This window comes from Nanorana parkeri, unplaced genomic scaffold (genome assembly GCF_000935625.1).
Source record: "Nanorana parkeri isolate BGI_ZX_2015 unplaced genomic scaffold, ASM93562v1 scaffold548, whole genome shotgun sequence".
Taxonomy (NCBI): domain Eukaryota; kingdom Metazoa; phylum Chordata; class Amphibia; order Anura; family Dicroglossidae; genus Nanorana; species Nanorana parkeri.
In genome coordinates, this window is record NW_017306816.1 from 669,771 (window position 1) to 690,462 (window position 20,692).

The 20,692-nt window shown below is 43.2% G+C and overlaps 1 protein-coding gene across 1 annotated transcript in view; it reads left to right on the forward strand.

Annotated features, from left to right (window-relative positions):
* The first annotated feature begins 12,717 nt into the window (after window positions 1–12,717).
* The window catches only part of LPAR3 (lysophosphatidic acid receptor 3), an 18,361-nt gene continuing 10,386 nt past the window's right edge, over window positions 12,718–20,692 (forward strand). Inside the window, exon 1 of the mRNA XM_018561865.1 lies at window positions 12,718–12,908. The gene's annotated coding sequence lies outside the window, so the exon portion shown is untranslated. The remainder of the gene's footprint in view (window positions 12,909–20,692) is intronic.

The window sequence follows — 20,692 nt, forward strand, 5'->3', positions numbered from 1 at the left end:
GGGGGAGTCGGAGGACGGAGCCGTTGTCACAGCAGCATGTGCGGTGAGGAGAGAGAGAGCCGCCGGCTGTCTGATCCAGGCCGAGCGGCTCTTTCTCTCTCCTCACCGCTCGGCGTGCTGCTGATGATAGCGGCTCCGACCCCCGCCGCTGCCTGCAGCGCCTCGTTCACTTCTCGTATCCCCGCTGCATACAGATGGGGGAGAGCAGCGGGTATCCAGAGAGGCCCCACGTCAGGAGGACAGGACATCGCGATCTACCAGGGATCGCTTTGCGATCCCTGGTAGATCGCAATCGACCTAATGGGCACCCCTGATTTATTATATTACTGGTTCAGCAATATATTAAATAGAATCTGGGCACCTGCCAGGTTTAAAGATGGCCGCCGCGATGTGCAGCGGCAATCTTTAAAAACTTAACATGACTTTACAGTGACCTGCACCTGGAGTGTGTGGGTCGCTGTAACCCGGGACCTAGGCTCGCGTGCCACCAGAGGGGCCTCTGCGTGCCGGCTGTGGCACACTTGCCATAGGTTCGCCACCGCTGCCCTATACTTTTGTGTTCAGACCTGCCTAACATCTCAAGCCCTTCCTCTTCTTGCAAACAAAACACAAAATGGCAAAAGTTCAGTTTACAGCATATTGAATGGCAAATGCAATCAATTTAAACATAGCTTTTTAAAAGTAACATGGGCAGAGCATCTAAGAGAACAATTAAATACAAGAAGTTCTCAATGCCCCTAACCGCTAGCCAGCAACAAAAGTTTTTATTGCATACATTTGCTAATATATGTGGGAGCCACACTGCCTCATCAAGGTCCCTCTGTGAAGCGCCATCCCTAACTCTAGTGTAACAGAGCTTCCGTCCTGGGACATATTTATGTTTGTATTGTATTGCCTTTCCTCTTCTTCCATGGTGATTGGCAGTCAGCGGTTATTCTTCATGCAGGGCTCAGGAGAAATCACTAAAATCTGTGCTCTAGCCCTAAAACCCTAAACTAGTGCCAACAGCTGTGTGAATACCCCTCAGGGTATATAGACAAACCAAACACATACATTGCTAAGTAATGAATAAATATACAATTGTGTGGAAACTTCTCATCAGTCAAATACATTCACATTAGAACAATCCATAAATTGAAGTACTTAAACTGAAAAGTCCCAAAAACAGGAGATGGTATGCTGTAAAAATAGTCTTCCCCCACTGTGTGAATAAAGTGCCGTTCTGTGCAAATCTTCACAAGTAGTGCCAAAATGTATCTTACAGTATTTGTGTAAGAGGTAAAGTTTCTTTAAGACTTCTCTAAAGTATAGTGTCCCTTTAATGTTGAGGGGTCCCTTCTGGTGAGTGGAGGTGAAGAGCACTTTAATTTTTGTTATCACTCGGCTGTAGATCCTCAAATCATCTCTGAAGTGGTGCTGACACTGTCCTTCCTTCTGAAGGGGGGCTACTTTTGTTCCCCATGGTGCCTGCGTGTTGTAAAGTAGTCACCGCTCCAAGCTCAATCCTGTGATGGACTACAATCTCTCAATACAAATTAGTACACTAAACATGAGATTGTAGTCCATCACATGAGGAAGCTTGGAGCGGTGGCTACTTTACAACATACACAAGGACCATGAGGAACAAAAGTAGCCCCATCTAGAAGGAAGTACAATGTCCGCACCAATTCAGAGATGATTTGAGGATCTACAGCTGAGTGATACACAAATAAGATGTTAATGGTTAACGTACGTGAATGCATTTTTAAGATTTAATGTCTGAGTTTAGTGTCACTTTAATTTTAAGGGATCCCAGTACATAAAACCCTTCAGGGGTAGCAGTGGGCAAATCCTTCCTTAACGCACTTCACAAGCCCAACAATAAGAGACAAGGAAAGAGGGATGTGTATATATAATGAAAATATCTTTATTAAAGTAAAACCACATAAACAGATTTCACTCACGTGTGTGTGCTATGTCCTGCACCAAGGAATAATGTACACCGTAACCTTGTGGAGCTAGAGATACACCACCAGTTGCTTCCAACTCTGCTGTGTGTGTTGCCCACCCCTCACCGATGTGATGGTGTCGCACAAACTTTGTCCTGTCCAATGTGTTTCTTCCATTAAGTTTTCCTCAGAAGCAATCCTGAGAAGAGGAGGTGAAAAGTGCTCAGGAGTACTGTGAGCCCAGGCTGATGCACCCCCCAGGGTGGGTTGGGTGACGCTGGCCATCGTTAAAGGAGAACTATGAGGTGAGCGCTTTTCACTCATCCTCATAGTTCTAGCCGACCTGTGACAATGAGACTGTCACAGGTCGGCTCAGTAGATCGGGAAGTGAGAGAACACATACCGGCGTTCGCTCACTTCTCGATCCTGTCAGGGCAGAGAGCTGTGACAGGGGCGGGTACAGATAGGCAGAGCCAGCTGTCACTCACGCAGCTGGGCGGATCCAGTGTCTCAGTATACCGTGAGCTGTAGCTCGCGCTGTACTGTGGCGTCTCAGTATACCGTGAGCTGTAGCTCGCGGTATACTGCGGCACGCTAGTTTGTGTCCTCCCGTTACCCTTAAGAGAACTATGCCCAGTGGAGACTGTACTGGGAATAAAGTGAGCATTGCAGGCAAAGTTGTTCTTCATTTTTAAAGGTGTAAGGCAGCATTTAAAACAAAATAAACACAAAATTGTACTTTAGATTTCACTAAATTAACCACATGATGAAAGGGCCTTTTTAAAATGACATCATTTAGGTGTGCTACGCACAGGTTAATGTCTGTGTACAGCCCTGGATACATATGCATGCCTGGGACATGTACTCTATGGGCCCAGGGAATTGGAGGATATTATTCAAAGAAAGCAACAGAGGGTGTAATATAGCACAAGGAGTGAGATTTGAGATACTTGATAACATAAGATGATCTGCTGACCCAAGTCAAATCAATGTCTGTACAGGGATTTGTAACGTTACATAGGTATCTGAAAGTCACCAAATGATGGAACTTGTTTGTTTGCTGATCCTTGAACAGATCAGGTTCCCTCTGCCCCCTCTAATCTTCAGTGAATACCATGTACAATGTGTAGATTGTTAATCCCAGGTTACGGAATCCTGACTAGTCTTGATAATTTTGCTGAAGGGACATGGGAATGCCTGAACACGGTCCAGTCCTGCTAATTACATAACAATTAGTAACCGTCTCCATAGTCCATTATGTAATAAATGTCCTTTTCTCCTTGTAAATTGAACTAATATTATGTGCAGTAGCGATGTTTACAAGGTATAGGAGAATACACAGTCTGAGTACTTCTGTGATCATCTAAGTATGCAGAAATTATTATAATACAGCATTCGTATAGCACCAACAACACTTCACAATATAAAGGAAGACAGTAATATTATGTTTGTGAGAGTTTACAATCTTATAAAAAATTGTAAATCTATCTATCTATCTATCTATCACCCACTTGGAGCCCCAGAAACATTACCATTGCAATGGTACCGCCTCGCACTGCAAGCATAAACTGTACTACTTACCATATTCCTTACTCCAGTTTTGTAAGTTAAACCCTACACAGCAGTTCAGCGCTACTTTTGATGTTTGTTGATCTCTTTTGCTTTTTCTATACAAGTTTCTCTTGACTTCTGTATCTACTTTCTTTCTGTGCACTCCTCTGTCTATACAGGTTCAGGATCTGTTAGTCTTTGGGGTTTTGTAGCATCTCCAGGTATAGGGCTAGATTGTAGGCACTCTGCAGCGGCTGTGATGGTAGTTTTTTTTTGGGGGGGGGGGGGGGGGTATTGAGAGATTTGGATAGACATTGTGCTGATGAGTTGTTGCATGGTTTTCCCTGGTCCTTGTTGGTCGGTAAGGCTTTATGGTGGTATGACTTTGAGCTGCTGTATTGTAAATGATCTCTGTATGGTGAGGCTGAGCAGTAGAAGGTCCCCTGAATACAGCAGGCAGTTCACCTCCATGCCAGGTCAAGTTAGTCCTAGTGCTAGGAAAGATTCTAGAGCTATAGTTGATGTATATGTTGATGATAGTTGGGACTTGGGCTGTAACCCTGTCTAGTCCACAAGCCTACTTAGTATATGAGCTCTTGATGATATCCTTTTTTTCATTTCTATTCCACTCTCTGGTCTGCTGAAGACAGGCTGTGTTAGGAGGGTGAGAACTCTTTTGTTCAATATACCGTGACCCGTTTTCTCAGCATGCTGCTGACACATATCCCTCTGTAACTGACTATGTTGTACTGGACTTCACTCTTATGGATGGGTGGTACGAGGTCAAGGTTCCATACTTGAGGGTAGTAACCAGCACTCAGGACCAGGTTGAACACTTTTTGCTTTATGTATACCTGAGGAACTGTTTAATCGGCTTCTCAGGCCAATCAGCATGGAGCCAGCTTCTCTGCCAATCAAGAAGCTGGGCGGCGGGTATTGACACGCAACCCAGCTTCCTCATTGCCTGGGAAGGCAGCTCCATGCTAGCGAAAGTACTGGTAACTGTACTCTATACCGAAAAAACTGTATTGGTGCATCCCTATTTGGCAGGATTTCACTCTCTCACAACGTATGTGTCAATCCTTCTTTCTCTCTATTTCTCACTCTTTCTGTCAACCTCTGTATTTCTCTCTCTTGCCTTCTCAGTTGTTGTATCTCAAATTTTATTCAAATAGGCTTTATTGGCAGGACCATTTTAGCATTGCCACAACTAATGATGAATTACGAGGAAGAATCAAACGTAAAGGCAATTTATAAGTGACGCAGTAACCAGAACGGAGAGAAGCTTGCACAATGCAGCATATTTACATAGCATGTTGGGTAGTTCAACCATGCACAGTACAGCGCTCGAACTTTAGTTGATTGGTAGTCATGTGGACAGAAAAATTGATGCTCCGTTGTGAAATTGCACCATCGAAGAACAGCGTGCCGTAGTGCGCTTTCTATGGGCAGAGGGATTGAAACCAGTGGAAATTCACCGTTGGATATTGGCTCAGTATGGTTATAGTATCATGAATCAATGAAAGGTGGGTGGGTAGAAAGGATTAAAGTGGGAAGAACTGGCGTAACCGACGCAGCTCATTTTGGTTGCCCATCAACATAACTCACACAAGACCACAACGACAGAGTGGATACCTTGATTAGAGAATACCAAGGGGATAACAGTGTCTCAATTGGTTGCACATTTGGATATCGGCTATGGATCCGCATTTGCCATAATACATGATGACTTGGGATACAGGAAAGTCTGCACACGATGGGTTCCCAAACAGTTTACTGCTCTGCACAAACAGCGTGTCGAGGTTGCGACCCAGTTCTTGAGACGGTATGAAAAAGATCGGAGTATTCTGGAGAGAATTGTCACGGGCGACGAGACATGGGTCCACCACTACAAGCCGGAGAGCAAAAGAAAGGCGGCGCTCCATGGTCACAGGTTCACCGCAGATGATACAAAGGAAGCGGTGCACACCTGGCTTCAGCAGCAGCCGAAAAGCTTCTTCTCTGCAGGAAACAGAAGCTAGTTAAGTTATACAAGTGCATGATCTTATATGGGGACTATGTGGAAAAGTGATATGGTCAAGTGCTCACAGTTACTTCTATTAAAGTCGGTAAATATATTTTTCCTTTTTACTTTTTGATTCTCCTTCTTATGAGGATAATGATGTCTGAGGATAATATGCGGGTAAGGGATAATATAAAAAGGATGCTGTGCAGATATTTACATTTACTAGCCCTTTTATTAGGTACACCTTGCTAGTACTGGGTTGGACCCCCTTTTGCCTTCAGAACTGGAAATATTCCTTAGTTTGGTGCATATTGACATGATAGCATCATGCAGTTGCTGCAGATTTGTCGGCTGCACATTCTTCCAGTCCTCTGTGCACAAAATGCGAGGGATTGAGAGAGCGAGTTCATGGAATGCCTCAAAAAATGGCACCCCAAAGAAGCCAGGAAAAAATTCGTTTTTCCCCATGCATGGATGCACGTTTAAACCCGTAGGAAGCTAGCAGCTGAAAATGCTGCATGAGCTGCTTTGCCCTGTGCAGCCCATTAACGTGAATGGGGAACAAGCAGCAAAAATTGTGCACGAACGTGATGCACATCCTTGGTATGCCAAGGTGTGAACGGGGCCTAAAGGGCGCACTCTCGATCCATCGAAAAGGCCCTCTCTCAATCCCTCCAAAGGGTGCTCTCTATCAATCCCTCTAAAGGGTGCGCTCTCTCAATCCCTCCAAAGGGTGCGCTCTCTCAGTCCCTCTAAAGGGTGCTCTCTCTCAATCCCTCCAAAGGGTGCTCTCTCTCAATCCCTCCAAAGGGTGCGCTCTCTCAGTCCCTCTAAAGGGTGCGCTCTCTCAATCCCTCTAAAGGGTGCGCTCTCTCAATCCCTCCAAAGGGTGCGCTCTCTCAGTCCCTCTAAAGGGTGCTTTATCTCAATCCCTCTCATTGTCTGTTTTTGAATCTCTCTCTTTCTCTCTCAAGCCCTCTCCCTCTCAAGTTCTCTCTTTCCACCTATCTTGCTTTCTTGATCTCTATCCATCTTCTGCTCTTTATGAATCATTTTCCCCATGCACTCCCTCCATTTTAATACATAAGCAGCTATATTATGGAGAGGATAGTAGAGACAAAGAAACTGCCTACCATGATCAAAATATGAGGAGAACCTCTTCTGGAGGTTTGCTGTGTGGACAAAAATGCCACAACTGGCTTTTCATGGCAGCAGTTTCCACTTTTTTTGTTGTTACTTCTTCAATTTGTGACTTTGTTTCAGTAGAAAATGCTACTTACAATGTGTAGCATTTATATAAGTGACACTAAACTCAGGAGTTAAAGGAGAACTATGAGGTGAGTGCTTTTCACTCATCCTCAGAGTTCTAGCCGACCTGTGACAATGAGACTGTCACAGGTCGGCTCAGTAGATCGGGAAGTGAACGAACACATACCGGCGTTCGCTCACTTCTCGATCCTGGCGCGGCTTTCTGCTGTGACGGGAGGGACTGGATTCCCCCACTCCGATCCTCCAGCACTGACTGGCGGGGGAGGGGGCGAGTACAGCTGGCTCTGCGGTATACTGAGCTGAGGGAGGACGCTAGTTTGTGTCCTCCCGTTACCCTAAGGAGAACTAAGGAGAAAAGCCCTAACCCCATAGTTCTCCTTTTAAATCTTAAAAATACATTCAAGTCCCTTAACTATTAACAACAATGTATCTTATCTGTGTATCACTCGGCTGTAGATCCTCCAATCATCTCTGAATTGGTGCTGACACTGTCCTTCCTTCTGGAGGGGGGCTACTTTTGTTCCCCATGGTTCCTGTGTGTGGTGTAAAGTAGCTACCGCTCCAAGCTCACTCCTGTCATGGACTACAATCTCGTGTTTAGTTTACTAATTTGTATTGAGATTGTAGTCCATTGCGGGAGCGCGTTTTGGAGCGTTGGCTACTTTACAACACACAGGGACCATGGAGGACAAAAGTAGCCACCCTCCAGAAGGAAAGACAGTGTCAGCACCACTTCAGGAATGCAGTAATCTCCCTTTTGAGCCCAGGTTGGAGCCTTGATGACCTGGGCTCATAGGAAGTCTGTTTAAATAATGCTGGATGGGGGGCAGCACTGAGTATAGGATGAGCGTTGAATAGTCAGAACTGCTTTTTTTTTATTGTTATTGTAAAGAGCTGCTAGGGGATCTATATATTTATTTAGCAGTAATTAGACTTTAACTCTCCAGCATCTGCCAAAAACTGTTCAGTTTTGGGTGCACTGGCCCTTTAATTTTTTGAAAACCTGCTTTAGCTGCGTTGTCTGGAGCTGTCTAGATTGGTTGTATGAGTTGCATTGTCCTGATTTCGTCATTGTTAAATTTTGCTTTTTCTTTGGCACACTAAGCTGAAATGAAAAACTGGAGATTCGTGTTGAGCGGGTGACATGTGCGGGCCTGTTGTGGTCTGAATCACTTCAGTAGTAATAAACTGTATATCGGTTATTGTGCTACTGTTCAGGAAAGTACATTGTGTATCTCAACCCTGTGCAGGTGTGAAACAATAGATCCCTGAGGTCACTAGGAGCCTGCTGAGACTTGTAGTTCCATTGCAGGCACAAAGCAACAGATTAAAACATCTTGGCTAGAGAAGGTCTTGGAAGGATAATTCACTACTTGGAAGGTCATTGATCTGGAAAAAGCATGCAGTCAGTCAGTAATGGGACACCTAGTATAACCCTGCTTGTTCCAGCTAAGGGACTCACGATGTAGTGATGAGGACTGCACCTTACAAAATAACTGGGAGGCTGCCATTGCTGACCTCTTCAGAAAATGCTACCTGCCTGACTGTCATTGGGACTTTATTACTATGAGTCACTAACCTGGAGTAGGTGTGGTGGTAAGGATGCCTAATCATACTTTGCTGATCGCTTATTATTTGTTTGGGATCATCCATAACAGCCAGTCAAGTAGCATTTTTAGTAGTAGGTTGGCAGTGGAAGCCCTTGTATTATTCTATAAACTGTATAGAATGTGATGACTCAAGGATCTTTAGACTGCTGCAGTGTGTGTGTGTGTGGGGGGGGGGGGGGGTTGGGGTGTGGGGGGTAAGGAACTTGCCTAAGGATCAGGTGAGTATAACATTGTTTTTTATTTCTTTAACCTAGATACACAAGCACTTAACCCGAGTTCTGCTTTTAAAGAAGAACTACAGATCCGTATATAAAAATCTATCCACTGTTAAATTACTTTACTGTTTCTCAAGTCAGCTGGAACTAAACTCGTATGTTTTCATACAGTTGCCACACACCAGCTAAAAGTTGAAAATCAGGCTTACGGTGGGAGTGGCTGTTGTAGAAGCTGTCAAGCAGAAAGGAGAGGTAGGCGGATGTACAGAGGAGGAGGAGGAGGAGTCGTCGTCTATGCAGTGGTGATTTTGACCAAAAAGAGATGGGCAGTGACACAGACTCTGCAGAGCTGAAAGCTGACCGGTCTCCCTCTCCTGATCCTGTAAAGCCCAACAGGGGTGGTTGGATCACAAGCTGTGCCGATTTATCATTGTTGAGGACAACAGTTTCTAAATAAATTTTAAATGGATTTGGTTTGTGCATTTAGCTGTCTGGTTGAAGTTTCTAGTTAAAGGATCTTCACCACTCTGGCATTCTAAATCAGGAACTCTGCTCTGCAGTAATTACATAGTAATCTGTCACAGATGCCTGCGCTCGGCATACATTCTTTTCATAATCTCTTGTCCGAGTCACGGAGTGGTATAAACACAAGATGAAAACTCGTTACAAATGTATTGCCTTTTATTTAAAGGAGTTGTAAAGTCCCAGCATCTCCTCTCCTGTTATAACATCAGCATTGTAATAGGAATACATATTAGAGTTGTTTTTAATAAATCAATCGAAGCTTACATGAAAAAAAATCCCTTTTATGTAATAAGTGCTGCCTTGTGTCTGCCATCATGTCCAACAACTTCCTGGAGTCCCAGTGTGCTTTGCATCTCTTTCCCTGATGCTCGATGTGGTGATATCTCCATTTCTCAAGACTACATATCCCATCATGCATTGCTTCCAGTGAGCGATGATAATGTAACATTTTTCAGACGTTGAGTTGTCGTTCAGAAGGCAGGCTCTGTGAGAGTTGACACAATGAAGTGCATATTCACAGGGCTGAGTGAAATGGTGTCAGTACATTGAGGAAGTACATCCTATGGGCATCTTCAATAAGTAAGTTTGGTTATGGTTGAATATGGTTATTAGGAGTGAGATGGAAAAAACATCAATGGGAAATTTGCGCAAGAAAGGACTCCCAGGGCCGGTTCACACCAGCTCACACGATTCGCTGCTGGAACGCACTGGAGTGCATTCTGGTCGGCTTCCTGCGTTCAGGGGTGGGAGGAGGCATGGTGGTGCATTGAAATCAATGGCACCGCAGCCAAGCTGACTTCAATGCACCGCCATGCCCCATCCCACCCCTGGACGGGAGGCCTGCAATGCAATCGCCCGCACCAGATCGGATCGGTACCTGCATTCCGGTCCAGTGTGATCTGAAAAAATTGCAAACATTTCCCATTTTATGTTTTTTTTGTTAAACTACAAGCAAACAGCCCCACTGCCTGCACCTGTTAAAACAAGTTGGATATGGTGATTCCTATATTTCTACCATTATGGGTTTACTTTAAGAATCTATAATAGCTTTTGTCCCATCGCACTCCGGACCAGAATCCCAATGTATTCAAATGGGTGCTGGAATGACCTGTGTATGGCACCGTGTAGATCCAAGCAGACCAGGGTCCAATGTATCAATACGCCTTTATTAGATGCTAAGAATACATGGCATCACTTGTGAATTGTAGCATTTCAGAACTCTATACAGTCCTTATTAGCATCTAATAAAGGTGTATTTATACATTGGACTGTGGTGTGCGGGTGACTATCTTCTTCTACTTTAAGAAGCTATCACAATGCGGAATGCCTACAGGCCCGTTCACACCACATCCAGATCCTCTCCAGACCAGATTGTTTACGGACCCAAAATGCATCCTAACGTATCCCTATGCTATTTCTGGCCTCTGTTCACACCAGCGCAGTCCGTTCCAGACCAGAAAAATACTGCATGTCTCATTTGGCCTGGACTAGAATGCCCTGGAACGCATGGGAATGCATCAAAAACACATACAAATGCATGCAAACGCAGTGGAACGAACCTGAAAGCCCATTTTAAGCTAAAAAACAGAACGCGGCAAAACATAATGCACTGCTTTCGAGATCTGGTCCGGAAAATGGAGTGAACCTGCCTGAAAAGCTTCAGAAAGAAGCAGACTTTCCCGCTTATAGGCAGAATGCTAATTCCAGGGCAGGGAAGGTAAATCTTTTCACCTGCATTAGTCGGGGAACAAAAGCTTCCCAGAGAGGCTTCTGGAAAAGGTGCTTTGTCTTGTGAAGGGGCCCCTTTAAACAGCCCAGATATCATAAATCTACAGTATATCATAGAGCGATTACATCAAATAAATACAAATCAGAGACTTTACCTTTCCAATAGGAAATCGGAATCATTTATGCAATCTATAATCTGAGTTTAAATCTCTTGCAGAGATGGTCTGCTTTCTAAATGCTTCTAAGCGGGACTGCAGTCCCTTGTCACCAGTTTCTCTTTTATGTCAGGCCTCACTGCTTTGCAACCTCAAGATCAGAGCTGGTAAGGTATTAACAGCACTCATAGGGGTTTAGTGTGCCGGTCATACTGCTACCTATGATGAAAGCCGGCATGGAAATTTAAGCTAATTAGCAAGAAAAATGCATTTTCTGAGTCTAAGGTTAAATTAAGCTTTTCTATGTTTTGGAGTGTTCCCTTAAAATCTAATTCCAGGTACAATAAATTTGTTCTTTTTTTTTTGGGTGGTGAGCTTAAAAACAAAGCAATGTCAAACTATGTGGCCCCGCGATAGCCGGTGGTCTGATCCTCTGCTCTACAGAGCTAGAATGTGGCGAGCACTTGTAAGTCATCAATGCAGGACCAGCATCCATGTTATCAGGATGGGATGTGACTGCTGATCCTGCATTGTATATTAGGAAGAGGGGTGGGGACCAGGACAAAGTCAAAGGGAGAAGAGTGAATTCAGGGAACTGGCTGTCAAATGAGCAGAATCCATGGCGAGAACAATTATCTGACTGTGGATAGCTAAGGGGAAGGGTGCAATTTTTAATTCATTTTAATACTACCACTACCTGGAATTAGGCTTTATGGCCCATCCACACTTTTCCACTGTGGTGTGTTGTAGTAATGCATGGAGTAATGCAACACACGTTACATGCAATAGCAGGTTGCAGTACCATTCTTTCAATTCCTACATATGCGCAGCACAACTCACACGTACCACGTGTTGTGTCTGTGTACCCTAAAATGGTCTTTTTTTTTTTTTTTTAGACAATTAGTGTGCTGCCCCACCATTCATTTTAATGTGCTACTTTAATGCAATGCAACTGCATGACAAATGCCACGTGTTAATGTACATGCATTAACACAATGCACCAAGACATCAAGGTCTGAATGGGCCCTAAAGCAAACCCGTGATTTGGAATTGACATTGACATTGGAATGAAAGGAAGTATACGAGTCTGAGAAAATCTACATTAAAGCTGAAACCTGGGCGAAACAATTATTGTATAAATGCAAGAGCCATATGCATCTGTGCCTTAATCTTGGGGACCTTTGTGTATTCCTTCCAGATCTGTGCAGTAAATCAGCATGAAACAATCCCTACACTTTACCTCTGTACAGGAGCTTCCTTCCAGGAGCAGTTTAAATGAAAGTTTTTGTGCCCGGAGTTCAGCTTTAAAGTTAACCTGCATGGGCAAAGCACAGATTCACTTTAAATTCTATTTCCCATGTATAAAAGGAAGGATGCTATTGGCAATTAAACCCCCTACAAAAATCACAACCATAACTAGGAACAAACCCAAATCTGTCCTTGAAAGTTAATCAGTCGGCTACTGAGATATATAATTTAAGTATTTAGCATTTTCTCTCCTATTCACATTTGCACCCCTTTGCGTCCCACCCTAGTGACAATAATCTCAGATATACAGTAGAGTTGCTCTGTGCTGGTTTGTGGAGGCGATGATCTCCTTTTTCACTGATGGGGTTGGAATTAGGCAAAGTGTTATACATGGAGAGATTGATGAGTTAATCTGGGAGGGAGCACTATGTTCTGTCTTGCGTGGGGTGGGACAAGCTGAAAGCATTCAAGACTGTCTGCAAGTTGTAACCAGCATCTCTCCCCACACTCCTGTCATCTGCTGCCTCTCACACAGAGGGAGGATATTCACTGTGACCAGCCAACAACATGCCCACAGATCTCTACCCAACAGGCCAGATGCTGCCCCTCTATCACCCAGCACTGGCCACCTGCACAAACCACAAAGGTGTCTGACTTGGAGAAGCGCTAGCTTGGTGAGTCTATGCTTTATCTAAATACATTGTTACTGCTAAACTTCATTTTTTTAAAACACGAGCAATGAGTTCTTATGCTTGCTCTCTTCTTTTACATGTCCTTTTCTAACCTTTACGTCACAGCTGTATTACAAGTTGTTAGTAAATCAAAAGGCATCTTTACAGCTTTTAACAATGTTTAAAACTTAAAAAAAAAAACTTTTAGGAAGTACAAAAAATGTCAAGTTTCCTATCCTAAAGATTAGGTGGTTTTGCGATGTCCTTTCTTCATCTTACCAAGGCTGGTGTATAACCAGAGGAAGGATTAGAGCAGGGGGTTCCCATACTTTCTAAATGAAGGGCCAGTTTATTGTCATTAAGACAATGAACTGTGGCCAGTGGGAGTAGAAAATGCCCCGGTATCAGAGGTAATAAACAATACCCCGGGCTCAGTGGTAGTTAAAAAAAATAAAAAATAAGAGGACCTAGTGCTCGTGGTCAGTGAGGGGAGAAAGAATGCCCCATTTGTGATCATCAGTGGAAGGAATATTGCCCCATTGTTGGTATCAGTGGAAGGAAAAGTGCCCCATCTTTGTTATCAGTGGGAAGAATTGTGCCCCATCATTGGTATCTGCGGGAGGAATAGTACCCCATCGTTGGTATCAGTTGGAGGAATAGTGCCCCATCATTGGTAGCAGTGGGGGGAATAGTGTCCCATCATTGGTATGAGTTGGAGGAATAGTGCCCCATCAGTGGGAGCACTACTGCCCTATCGTTTGTATTAGTGGAATAAAAAGTGCCCCATCGTAATTATCAGTGGGAGGAAAAGTGCCCCATTGCTGGTGTTGGTGGGGGGAATACTGCCCCATTGTTGATGTTTTAATGGGTGGAATTGTGCCCCACCATTTGTGTAAGCCCCGCTCTTGGTGTTAGCGGGAGGAATTGTGTTCAGCTGTTGGTGTCAGTGAAATGAGCAGGACCCCAAGGGTCAGTTAAGTTGCAAGTCAAGGGCCACAGTTTGGAGACCACTGCGAGTGTTAGGCTTCTAGGCCAGGGTGGGAAAGAAAGCTAACTTTGGATTGGCCGTTTTGGATGATTCGCTTGTCATTTGCAAGACAGAAGACCTAAATTGTAGGGGCTTAAGGTTGTCATAATAAACTTGATTTGTCACATGCAGGTTTTGGCCAACTCAGAAGAATATATATTTTCATGCCAATGGTGGAAGCAGACACCTGTTGGTCAATGTTCTGGGGGGAAGGGGAGGGATCAATCCAGATCCGTGTAAAAGTCCTTTTCTGAGCACTATTCTTTTCTTCGGAAAGAGCCAGTGATGCTGGCACTAGAAGGTTTAAGAACAGGAAGGGCTGGTCTTCAGCGCAGAGGATCTCAATGTGAGGAAGACAAGTATGCAAACAAAGGGTTAAAGTAAGGCAAGTGTGAAACGGTTAGAACCTCTGTAATAAAAAAAATGTAAAAACTGACCGGTATTTCTAGAGCATTCATTGTTCTAAAATGAGGGGAAAAAGGACATGTGTCTTTAGATACACTTTAAAGCAGAAATCCAGCCAGATATAAAAAAAAAAACCCCATATTAATGCATCTTTTAATGTATTTTTTAAATGCAAGCAGTACCTGAACATCACCTGGTATCAGAGTCTTGCAGTACCAGTACAACAGAGCTCAGACTTGGGAAGGGAGAAGCAGCACAACAAATCAATCAGCTGTGCTGCAGTGTTCATGTACTAGCAAGGGGCATGCTGATAGGAGGAGAAAGAGAGGTGAGCTGATCAGTCTGCAACGTCTCCTTTCACTGTCAGTGTCTAGTAATAGGCTGGGGGAGAGATGAAACCTGTGTCACTGAACTGCAGCAGAGAACAAATCATGTCCCCTGCCCTGAAAGACAGGGATGTACTGTGTGACAAAGATGTTTCAGTGATGTCTCAGGACTGGATGGACAGTAATAGAAATCATTTTGTATGTATTTAATCTGTGCATATAGCTGTTTGCCCAGAGTTCAACTTTAAATCTGAACACCAAAACTACCCTTGCAGTGACCCCCACCCCACCCTTATAATGCAAGGGTTAAATGCTCATGAAGTCTAGAGTTAGTGGAATAAAATGTGATATTTCCCTTATTCCTCGTTGCAGTGTTCTCTTCAATGCTCCATGTTGTGGACATGAACGTGTCATCCTCCTGTACAATGCAGGACTATTGGATCTGAGTACCGAACAGCTTTGGGCGGCTTGTCAGAGCGGGGAAGAGGGTAATAAGGGGGCCCCACTGCAATGGGTTTTTTTTGGGGGGGGGGGGGGTTCTGCCTGGAATGGGCTTTACGTTTGTATTAGAAAATCAGGCTGCATAAATGATAATAAATGGGTAAATAGGGGCTCCTTTTTATATTTTAACATTTCTGTTTGCAGCAGTCAGGGTAAAAACACCCTGTGCTAGGAGTATGCTAGAGAGCCAGACTTCTGCTGGATCTCCAACAGTCTGACATGTCCGCCTGCCCAAGTACAGCGCTGATTAGGGAGCATGAGTGCTGTTGTTTGGCGCACTGGTAAGGGAGCGTGTTGGATTACTGGAGACCCAGAACGTTCTCTAGGGTGCTGCATGCAGAGAATGCTTTAACCTTTCCAGCAGCAAATAGTACTGATAGAAAAATGTATATGAGGAACCCCCAATTACTACTATATAAGCAGCCTGACGGTATTACAGAAAGAATATAGGAAGCTTCAATTGGGCTTTAAAGGAAACCTGTGGTTAGTGAAATACTGGAGGCTGCAATTGCTGGGCTGTCCTGAAAATGCTAGCTAGTAAATTGAGTAAGCCAGCTCACCAGAGAAAAATTGTTTTCAAATCTCACAGTAGTTTAATTTTCTAGGCAAAAAGTACAAGATTGGTATACGGATTGTGCAAAATAACACAAAGTCCAAAAGTCTATGCTATACATAAGCCAACTTTCCACTACTATGCAGTACAGATAACATAATATAGACCATGTGGAGTCCCAGTACATATAAACAGCAAAAGGTATCAGACAGAAACAGTTAGCAGACACAGAGTTTACATGTGAAACATCAGGTGACAGGTGTAGGTGGCAAATGAGCCAATGTTTTGGGGAGCTTTTACCCTTTTCTTAAGACAGATCCCACACGTGTCCTCTTTAGTCTTTATACTTTCCCTTACCATGAAATATCCTTAGACTCCCATCCCATCATCTTTATATTATCCATTACCATGCAAATATCCTTAGACTCCGATCCCACCATCTTTATATTATCCCTTACCATGAAAATATCTTTACACTCCCATCCCACCATCTTTATATTATCCCTTACCAAGAAAATATCTTTACACTCCCCTCCCATCATCTTTATATTATCCCTTACCATGAAAATATCATTAGACTCCCAACCCATCATCTTTATATTATCCCTTACCATGAAAATATCCTTAGACTCCCATCCCACCATCTTTATATTATCCCTTACCATGAAAATATCCTTAGACTCCCATCCCACCATCTTTATATTATCCCTTACCATGAAAAAATCCGTGGACTCCCATCCCACCATCTTTATATTATTAATTCTAATGAAAATATCCTTAGACTCCCATCCCATCATCTTTATATTATCCCTTACCATGAATATATCCTTAGACTCCCATCCCATCATCTTTATATTATCCCTTACCATGAAAATATCCTTATACTCCGATCCCACCATCTTTATATTATCCCTTACCATGAAAATATCCTTAGACTCCGATCCCACCATCTTTATATTATCCCTTACCATGAAAATATTCCTAGACTCCCCTCCTATCCTCTTCAAACTATCCCTTACCATGAAAATATTCCTAGACTCCCCTCCTATCCTCTTCAAACTATCCCTTACCATGAAAATATTCCTAGACTCCCCTCCTATCCTCTTCAAACTATCCCTTACCAGGAAAATATTCCTAGACTCCCCTCCTATCCTCCTTCAAACTATCCCTTACCATGAAAATATTCCTAGACTCCCCTCCTATCCTCTTCAAACTATCCCTTACCATGAAAATATTCCTAGACTCCCCTCCTATCCTCTTTATACTATCCCCTAACATTAAACTATTCAGAATCTCCCCCCTATACCCTTTATATTATTCTTTACCCTGATAATATTACTGTAGCAATCTCCTATCACATTTATATTATCCCTTAGCATAATAATATTCCTGGACTCACATCCTATCCTATTTATGTTATATTTTGCCCTGGTAATATTCCTGGACTCTGCTCATATCCCCTTTTTTATTATCCCCTCTCCAGATATTATTCCTGGACTCCACTCCTATCCTGTCAGTTATTCCTTTTACCCACCTTCCATTCAATCCATACTAATTCCTCAGTTGTTTCGGTAATGCTACAATATATTTGGTCCCACCAATAAAGCTTATTTGACCTGAATTTAATTGATTAATGAAACAAAATGTGGGAGGCTCACAAAGGTTTTTTTGGGGGCTAATAAGTGTAATGAGAAACTCAAGAGATGCGTTCCTAAAATTATGAGCATCACAAAGACCATTTTTATGTCTGTGGCATCTGTTTTTAAACCCATTTATATGTACCCACTCTTCTCTCTCTTAATGAGGATATCTTTCTCAATAAAGGTGAATGGTTATGGGGCTGAGGCATCAATGATGGTCTAGGCCGCTCAAAGAGCAGTAACACAAGACAACCCCTTATAAATTATCTCCTAATCTATCTGAACACAGTGAACCAAATTGGTTGCCTAACTTTCACACGTTCTTTACTAGGTAAGTACTTAACCCAGATGGCAAGTCTTTATACTAAAGCTTACCAAATGAAACTCACAGGACAGTGTTTTTGGTCAAAGATATTAGTAGAAACAAAAATATTTTAATCCATTTGGATGCAGTCACATACGCGCTAACTTTAGCACTCTCCCTTCCTCCTCATTGGCTGGGTCTAACAAAATCATGGCAGGAAATTAAAGTGAGGCTGGGAGAAGGGAAGGCACTGTATATAGATTTGTCAGCACTTCCTCTGCATTACAACACCTATATGCCAGAGGAAGCCATCATCTACTCCAGATAGGAGGACGCAGTACGGAAGGGGGTGTCAATTCTGTAGTAATTTCAACACGGGCCAGAAAGCCATAAAACAATGAAGCTAACAGGGGGCTGCTTTTTTTAGACCAAGAACCAGCCCATGACAATTGAAAGGAGCTTCCATAGCCCTCGGGAGCTATTTAAAGTCCATTGCAACCTGAAACTCACAAAAAAAACCTTAATTTCCGCTTCCTTTCTGACACCCATGCATTTCACCAAAATGGCAAAATTTTAGTAAAAATATCCCTTTTTGTGCTAAAATGTAGGTGAAATTAAAGTTTTAATTTCACTTATCCCTATTAGTGGGTCCCTGAACTGGAGCCAGCATGCAGTCAGTGTGAAGCAATGGCCAGCATGCTTGTTCCAAGTAGTAGAGCCAGGATCCATGCCTGCACCTTTAAAAACCCAGTCAACAATGGCAGCTCCCACATTTCTGCCCTCATAAGTTTAAATTTCAGCATGCTCTGTCACCCAGGCAAAGGTCTGTCGATTGTCCAGCACTGCAGGCAGGTAGACGCACAAACATTATGTACTCAATGTTTCTGCAATAGACAGCTTGACGCCAGTTTCTTTCTCAAGGACACGAGGGAGAACTTTTCCCCCCCGCATGACTTGTGTGTCTTATCTGAAATCCGCATTACCCAGCACCACACACCTCTTCCTTACTCTGGCTCTGGCGACATATCGCACACTTTGGGCACTCGGTTCAGACCGTGGGAACTGTGTCACTACACACCCTTTGGTACTGCAAGGAAAATATATAATTACTGGAGTTGCACTTCCATTCCCCTGACTGGATAAAACGTGACTGTGAAAGTCCCTTTCCAGAGTCCGGATAATATAAAACCAGTTTCCAGGAAATATTGTGGGCCCATGTTGCCCATAGACCACAGAAATGGCGATCTTTAATTGGCTTTCAAGGAAACCAATGGCAATGGTTTATACATTTATATGGCAGAGATGAAATGCATTGACCGTTTTTAGTTTTTTTTAATGTATTCATTTATTTTTTCACATTTTACCCTCTGTGGATCAAGGCATACAGAGTTTGTATTGTTTTTCTATCATGTATATACATTTGTAATGGGATATTAAGGAAGAGCACCAGCTCTAACAAAGCTGATCATACAAGCAAAACTGCAGAGAGAACTAGCCACCTTTTTTGCCCAAAAAACCTCGCATTGCGATTCCTTGGTACACATACAAGAGAGGCATGCATTGCCTGGGTGAGTACCAGCTAAATTTAAAGTGACATTAAACCCATTAAACACATTACAGTATTGGTTTATGTTAAAAAATCTGAGGGTTTAATGTCACTTTAAGTATTTGTTGTTATGAGGTACTCTTACTACTCTGCCTGACTGGACTTTCATAGCCATGCAGTTACAGGTATACTGCTTGTTCATTCTGCACAGGGACACTAAAGGATAAGGGGACCCGTCAGTGCTGTACCTGGTAACCGGGTCATTATATTAGTCTGCGCTGTCCACAAGCCTTTTTTATGATGAGAGTTGACTGATGCTCATGGTGCTCTCTCTCTCGCTCTTTCTGCTGCTGGGTGAAAAGGCTGACTGATGACAGAAACCTAAAAAGGAACAGGGGCAGCCTGTTTGTTTTTGGAATCCCATTAGGGGGCATCTTGTTAGTTAGGAACTGAACTAAGTTTAGTAAGTGGCTCAGAGAAGCAGATGTTTTGTTTTATGCTATAGACTTGTTGTACAAAGCCCTCCTGTGTTGAAATTGCGCTTGTTTGCTGCCTTGCTGAATAAAAGTGCAGGACAAACCTGTTTAGACTGTTCCTGGGGTCCCTGTTGCAAGCAATGTTTACCATTGCCAATACTAGTTAAAGTGCAACTGAAGCCAAAACTTTTTTTTCTCGTTTTGGATAGAGTGGAGAGGGATTAGAACACTGGTTGTTTATTATTGCAATCTGTCTGAGTCTGAGGTAAGTAGAATTTTTTGAATTGTGAAATGCAGCAGCTTGAAATGAGTAATCAGCTGTTTTACAGGAACAACAAGCTATGGGTGCCCTGTATGTTCCTTAAGGAAACTGGGAGAGGAAGCAAATTGTGAAGAGATCAATCATACAGAATACCCAAGTTAGATGTTGATTTATGCAAGGAGGATCATCAAAGGGTATAGGGTCCAAGCTCTTTTTTTTTTTGCATAGGGACCCTCTGAAATCTATGTGCTTATATTGAAGAGTCTTCTCCTTGCACTGCTATGGTGCCAGGGACCTCTAGATCCTTCCATCTCCTTCTCCCTTCCATCTCCATGGCTTAGACCCAATACCTATGTATTATATTTTTACAAAGCTGTGCAGAAAACTATCTGTTGATCCTGTTAGAAATCCGGTCAACTCCTAAGCAGCTAAACAGTCTTTGCCAGGGGAAAAAAGTTGCTGTTACTGCAATACTCTCCTCCTTTCTGGTGCTGTCCCCCTAGAGACATCTCTCATCCAACGTTGGTCCTCTCCCTGCGAGCCCAGGCCACCATGGGCTCAGTCCATGGTTGGACATCCTCACACTGGCCTGGGCTAATGATACTATCACGCTCACAAGTCATTGTAATTAAGTGCTGCCCTTTCCGGGAGAAAGAAATACTTGCTCTCAGAGGAGGAGGAATGATCTGTAATGTCACATGACTCACCAGAACATTGCACAATTTTTAAGCTTTGAATGATGATTTT